The sequence below is a fragment of the Ursus arctos genome, unplaced genomic scaffold (assembly GCF_023065955.2).
Source record: "Ursus arctos isolate Adak ecotype North America unplaced genomic scaffold, UrsArc2.0 scaffold_28, whole genome shotgun sequence".
NCBI classification, from domain to species: Eukaryota; Metazoa; Chordata; class Mammalia; order Carnivora; family Ursidae; genus Ursus; species Ursus arctos.
This window is the reverse complement of record NW_026622963.1, coordinates 16,703,129-16,710,750: the sequence shown is the minus strand read 5'-3', so window position 1 is coordinate 16,710,750 and position 7,622 is coordinate 16,703,129. Positions and strand designations below refer to the sequence as shown.

The 7,622-nt window shown below is 38.9% G+C and overlaps 1 pseudogene; it reads right to left on the bottom strand.

Annotated features, from left to right (window-relative positions):
- Positions 1 to 5,125: 5,125 nt before the first annotated feature.
- On the bottom strand, positions 5,126 to 7,050 carry LOC123001655 (centromere protein K-like; annotated as a pseudogene).
- Positions 7,051 to 7,622: the final 572 nt, after the last annotated feature.

Here is a 7,622-nt window from a genome sequence, read left to right as displayed (position 1 = left end):
TTTTTCATAACCATTGGGTATCCCTTCTCAATCTTTTGGTTTTTTGCAGGGTGAGGAGGAGCAGTTATAGCATTTATTGAAGATCTTCATACACTATTAAACAGAAAAAAACAAAACAAAACAATGAAATAAATGCAAAGCAAGATTTTCAGCAAAACGTCTCTGATAGTTCTTATTTTGAGGACTGAAAAATTTTCAAGCGTACTTAGGACACATTTGTTTAAATATTAACAACTGTGATGCAGGGAGGGAAATTTTTCCCCCCGTGAAGAGATTTATCACCTTCTTTCTCCATCCCTTCCCAATCTTGATGTCCTCTTCCAATGGGGATGAATCTGCCATGTGGTCTTCACAGTTTTATCCCTTGAGATTACATATTTAAGTTATAGAGTTTATAGACTTTGCTTGGTCTTAACTGTATATTTTGTTTTTGCTTTTCCCACTTACTATAGGCATCCCTCATTTTATTGTGCTTCACAGACATTGCATTTTTTTAAGTTTATTTTTTATTTCTTTTAGTAATCTGTACACCAAATGTGGGGCTCGAACTCACAACCCCAAGATCAAGAGTATCATGCTCTTCTCACTGAGCCAGCCAGCAGCCCCAAACATTGCATTTACAATATGAATATTTGTGACAACCCTACATCAAGCAACTGTACCTGTGCCATTTTTTCCAACAGCGCTTGCTTACTCCATGTCTCTGTGTCACATCCATAAAATTTAAAACTTTAAATGTATTTGTTGTGATGATCTATGATAGTGATTATGACTCACCAAAAGCTAAGATGATAGCATTTTTTAGCAATATTTTTAAATTAAGGTACGTACTTTTTTCTTTAGACATTATGCTATTGCACACTTAAACTACAGTATAGTGTAAATATAACTTTTATATGTACTGGAAAACCAAAACATTCATTTGACTCACTTTATTGTGATGGTCACTTTGTTGCAGTAGTCTGGAACTAAACCCCCACAATATCTCCAAAGTAAGGCTGTTTTGTTTTCAATATTTATCAATGTTGTATGTAGATCCAGTTGTTCATTTTTATCTCTAGATAGTATTCTATCATTATATCTATCACCACTATATATCTAATACCAATAATTATGCATATCTGTGTATATCGTGATATTAATATATCTATATATGTATGAATGATACCATTTTATATGATATATAAATAAATTCCAAAGTAAATGGGGCCCTTCTGTACCTGATGATCGTTAGGGTCCTGTGTAGTGTACGATTATCACCAACGCTGCTGCCATGAACTTCTAAGTGTGTGTATCCTTTGACCCTTACACTTGAAAGTAAGACTAGACGAGACACTTACACTCTGCAGTGTGAAAACTGATAAATGACTATTGTCAATAGATATGTGCATGTCTAGCAGGAGGTTTGGGTGCAGACTGAGGGACAGAGACCTGTGGTTTAGTTGTAGTTATTTTCTTACTATTTAAATTCAAATTTCATTAACTAGTTCTAATTCTTTCTTGGACCGTGAACACAATAAGGGCAAAATCCATGTGATTATTTTTCTTCGTTGCCTTAAATAGAATTGTGTATGAAGGCTTGTACTGAAGTTATTCAGGGTTGAGGCTGGAAAAGCTAAAGTTTCTCTTTTTTTTTTTTCTTTTTTTTTGCCTATGCCACCTAGTGCACGGTACATGTGTTATTAAGTTTATAAAGGGCTCCTGGGAGAAAGGACATTTTCAGTGTTTTATATCAATCACACAAGTAAAGCATCTATATACCTACTGATTGTGTAATTCTTTGATTCTCAAAATTAGGATTACAAGGCCTCCTTATGCACCCCCCACTCTCTACTGCCTCAGCACTCCCCTTTCTCTGTTATCATTTCTGCCAGTGTTCTACTCCATGAAGTTTTCAGTATTATCCTCTTGGAGTCTTCCTTTGTGTATTACTTTCCCCAAATTATTTAGAAGGAGGGCTGAGAGAGGGAGGGGGCTGGAAACTGCAGTCCAGGTGAAAGTGATGGCGGCTTAAAACATGACAAACCAAATGTGGCAAAATATTTAGAATTAGTGAGTAAAGGGTAAATGTGAATTCTTTTTAATATTCTTGTAATTTCTATATATGTAAGTTTGCTTCAAAATAAAGTTTAAAATAACATGGATATACCCATTTCTTTAAAATAAAAAAAATAAGAATAAAAACAAAACAGGGACACCTGGGTGGCTCAGTGGGTTAAGCATCTGCCTTCGGCTCTGGTCATGGTCCCAGAGTCCTGGGATGGAGTCCCACATCGGGCTCCTTTCTCAGCAGGGAGTCTGCTTCTCAGTCTGGTGGTAGGAGGCATGATACTCTCATGATGCAGGACAGTGGCTGGGAGCCACAGCTACCAGTCAGCCATCCAGTCTGGACCCATGCAACCATTCTGTTATCTATCTATACAGTACCCAATAAATTACATGGGATATTCAAAACTTTGTTGTAAAATAGGCTTTGCATTAGGTGATTTTGCCCTCCTGTAGGCTAATATAAGTGTTCTGAACATATTTAAGGTAGGCTAGGTTAAGCTATGATGTTTGGTAGATTAGGTGTCTTAAACATTACAATATTTTCAACTCAGTTTATCAGGACATAACCCCAATATAAGTTGAGGAAGATCTGTGTATATGTATATAGATACATAAAACTGTGTGTGTGCATGTATTTTTCCATGTATTTATAATGATACTTTCAATCCCAATCTAGCCACACAGGTGTTGGTTTGCCTTCCTCCATTCCCTATTTACATTACCTTTTTTCCACACAGAGAGCTTTCTTTCCCAGAGTCTTCTTCCCTGTTTTGACTTCTCTCCTCCTCTCTTTTCCTCTCCCTTTTCATCTCCTGTTCTCCTTCCTTTCCACTGGTTGACAGACCAGAGGAGCACAATGCAGGCATCATTGGTTTAATATCAAACTTTAAAAAATGTCACAGAAAATGCAAGCAGTTTTCTGGAAAGTGAAAGGGGTTTGGTCTAGGGGAATGTGGAATACTTGCAAGCACCCAGGACCTGAAGGGACCTTGGCTCAGGGAAGCTTCAGAGACCCTGTCAGGTGGGTGTCCCCTCATGAGGGTAGCAGCTTGTCTGTCTGAGCATTGGGTGACAGAAGAAGCCCAGAGCCCTGTGCCAAGGCCCAGACAACCTTCCATGGGGCTGCCACACAATTTCCTACAAAAGGCATATGTACATTTTTTCCAAGCTGGGTCCAACATTTTTTTTTCCTGTGGAATAGTGAACATGACATGGTCAGGGTCCATGTGATATTTTTTTATGTCAGCAACCAGTCTCTGCAACAGGAGAGAAATACATGTTTTTCAAGTAAATGACTAAAGGAGATAATAAATTGTTATATTGTTTAAGAGGGCAAAGGATATTTTATAAATAGATATTTTTCTTTTATTCTGCCTGTGTCCATAATTTAAATTCTCAGAAGATAGATCACCATCTCCAGAAGTTTCTGAGTTCTTGTCCTGTTCCACCTATGCATTATCATAAATGAAGTTTTTTTTTTAATATTTTTTTAAGATTTTATTTGAGAGAGAGAGTGAGCACAAGCACAGTGTGGGGGAGGGGCAGAGGGAAAGGGAGAAGCAGACTCACCTCTGAACAAGGAGCTAGAAGGACGTGGGGCTTGATCCCGGGACCCCAAGATCATGACCTGAGCAGAAGGCAGCCACTTAACTGACTGAGCCACCCAGGAGCCCCAGAAAAGTTTTTTTTTTAAAAAGATTTATTTATTTTGAGAGCGAGAGAGAGATCACAAGCAGGAGGGGCAGAAGGAGAAGGAGAGGGAATCCTAAGTACTGAGTATAGAGCCTGACACGGGGCTCCATCTCATGACCCTTAGATCAGGACCTGAGCTGAAACCAAGAGTTGGACGCCTAACCAATTGTGCCACCCAGGTGCTCCAGAAATGAAGTTTTTTTTTTTATTTAAATTTCAGTTACACAGTGTAATATTAGTTTTAGGCGTACAGTATAGTGATTCAATGCTTCCAAACAACACCTAGTGCTCATTACAACAAGGGGGTGCATGTATCCCTTTGAATTAGTATTTTTGTATCCTTTGGATAAATACCTAGTTGTGCAATTGCTAGATCATAGGGTAGATCTATTTTTAGCTTTTCGAGGAATCACCGTACTGTTTTCCAGAGTGGCTGTACCAACTTGCATTCCCACCAACAGTGTAAGAGGGTTCCCCTTTCTCCACATCCTCGCCAACATCTGTTATTTCTTGTGTTTTTTATTTTAACCATTCCAACAGGTGTGAGGTGATATCTCATAAGTTTTGATGTGCCTTTTCCTCATGATGATTGATGTTGAGCATCTTCTCATCTGTTGGAGATATATATATATAAAATATAATTCCTAAATATAAAAAATGTTGAACACTAAATGGAACTTAAGTCCATTAAAACCTGTTGAAATTTAAATGGAAAATATTACATTAGCAACACCGTAAATTAAAGAATTTTCCAAAGAATATTGCATGAAGTAAGGTACATTATTTTATAATGATTAAGCCTAGAATATTTTAACTTGCATTCCTGTCCATATAGTTTAAAACTCTAAAGCACTGACTGAATGAGGACCATTTTAAAATAATTTTAAAAAATAATAGATTGTGGCATATGCCTTTTATTTAATATTTTATTTATTTATTTATTTATTTTTTAGATTCTATTTATTTGTTTATTTGACAGGGAGTGCACACAAGAACAGGGGGAGAAGCAGAGGGAGAGGAAGAAGCAGGTTCTCTGCTGAGGAGGGACCCCATTGCAGGGCTCAATCCCAGGATCCGGGACCAGGACCCAAGCTGAACGCAGACAATGAACCAACTAAGCCATCCAGGTACCCCTAAGATTTCATTTTTATGTAAAATGTCTACACCAAACATGGAGCTTGAATTTACAAGGCAGAGATAAGAGTCACATGGTCTACTGACTCAGCTAGCCAGATGCCCCCGTGGCACATCATTTTAATGATAAAAGGAAGTTGCGTATTGCTTTGATTTGCAAATATGTTCTTTGTCCAAGTAGTCCTCTGCGCTTCCGTTATCCTTGAATGACAAGATTCTTTATGTACTTTGTGAAAAAGAGACCATCCTTTCACGGTTGGAATGTTTTCGATCTTATCTGGGTTGGATCTTCTGGATGTCTCCAGGCAATTCCATTAAGTAACAGCATCTCAATATAAGGTGGCTAAAAGGAACCAGTAGTTTTGGGCGCGTGGGTGGTTCAGTCCTTAGGCGGCTACCTTTGGTGCATGGCATGATCCCAGGGTCCTGGGTTTGAGCCCCCGCATTAGCTTCCCCCCACACACTCAGTGGGACTCGTGCTTCTCCCTCTCCCACTACCCCTGCTTGTGTCCCCTCTTTTGCTGTCTCTCTCTCTGAGTCAAATAAATAAATAAAATCTTTTTAAAAAAAGGAGTCACTAATTTTGACATGATCATATGGAACATCTAATCTATTTATATGAATCTGTAATATTTCACGCAGTGCTGTCAGCTATGCAGTTGATTTTTTTTTAAAGTTTATTTTTTAGTAATCTCCACGCCCACCATGGGACTCGAACCCCTGACCCCAAAATCAAGAGTTGCACACTCTTCCATTTGAGCTAGCCGGGTGCTCCTATTCAGTTGATTCTTGAACTTTTTTTTTCTTTTTAACATTACTGTCAGTTGGAGGAAAATGGTCTCTAGGTACCCAAGGTAATCAAGCGTTTCTCCTATTCTTTTAATCATTTTTTTTAAAGTAGGCTGTATACCCAAAATGTGGCTTGAACTCATGACCCTGAAATTAAGAGTAACGTGTTCTAAGCCAGCCAGACACCCCTCTTTAAAATATTTTTACTTTCAGCTTATTGAAAGTTCTCAATTCAGAAAATGTCATTATGTGATGCTTCCATTTACTTACAGTGTAGTACATTAAGAGATTGCAGTAGCTGTTGCTATTTATCCGACCCTTTGTTCTCTTTTTTTCATTTAATTTTTTTTATTTTTCATTCTTTGACTAAATGGTGGACAGTACCATTTCAAGATCATGTTTCAATTTTTGGAATTCTTCCTTATGTTACCAGATCGTCTTCATTCAGTGGAATTATTTCGGGAGTTTCTGTCACTAACTGAGTTCAGTGGTCAGACATTTCACCTGCATAACTAATAACAACGACTGAGCCTTTGAATCAGTGATTCTCTCTATAAACAAGTGATAATTTATTCTAACATTCCTTCCTATCATTCCATGTTCTTTCATATTCCTTTTTATTTTTTTTTTTTAAGTATCTCTACACCCAACATGGAACTCTAACTTACAACCCTGCGATCAAGAGTCATGTGCTCCACCAGCTGAGCCAGCCAGGCGCCCCTCTTCACATTCCTTAGTAAGTTTTTCTTAAGCATCTTAACATCTTCCACATCTGTAGTACTGTCTGGACCTAAATCTCGCCGATTCACTGGCCTGTGCTTCAGATTTTCTTAGCCTTAGGATAATAATAGGGGAAAAAAAGGTGTGGGAACATGGGCAATCACTTACATTGCCTGTGTGTCAGTTTCCTTACTCTCTTCAGAGAATGTGCTAGAAAATAAGCTCAGACAAAAAAACACGTTTGAAGTACTTGAAGGGAAGCCCACAAGTTAACCAGTTCTTTCAGTTTCCCACCCCTTTGTCTTCATCCCCTAACCAGTGGGGTTCTGAAGCTGGTGTTGGTGTGGGAGCTAGAGGAGAGTGGTACTCATGCTGGCTGAACATTGGGTATTAATTCTCACCACTCAATTCCAATGAGTGGGGAGTTTTTCCCCCACACCATCAAGCAACTCTAAGATACCAGCTGGATGACCTATAATTCAACTCCATTCTGACACCACCTATCCAGAGATAGCATCAGATTTTACAGGTTGAGGATTCAGATCCTCAAGACTGCCCCCAATTCATATGCCAATTGCCAACTCCAGGGTTGTCACCTGTGCTTCTTACCAACTGGCTATGCCTCAGAGATTCCCATGACGTCCTCCTTGGGTTGGATGGATTCATTTGGTAGATTGACTCACAGGACGCAAGAAACCAGTTTATTCGCTAGATGGACAGTTTATTACAAAGGATATAATAGAGAATAGGAATCAACAGCCAGATGAAAAGATACATATGGCTAGGTCCCAAACAAAGGAACTTGTTTATCCATGAGTTTGCGCCTGGCACAATGGCACATGAAAGCATTGTTTCAACAGCCTGGAGGCTCTCCTAACCCTATCCTTGTGGGGTTTTATGGAGGTTTTATTACATAGGGGTGCTTGATTAAATCATTGGCTATTGGAAATTGATTCCATCAGCCTGTCTCCCCTCCCCCAACATTAGGGAGCTGGGACTGAAAATTCCAACCTTTTTTTTTTTTTTAAATGATTTTTTATTATATTATGTTAGTCACCATACAGTACATCCCCGGTTTCCGATGTAAGGCTCGATGATTCATTAGTTGCGTATAACACCCAGTGCACCATGCAATACGTGCCTTCCTTACTACCCATCACCGGCCTATCCCATTCACCCACCTCCCTCCCCTCTGAGGCCCTCAGTTTGTTTCTCATAGTCCATCGTCTCTCATGTTT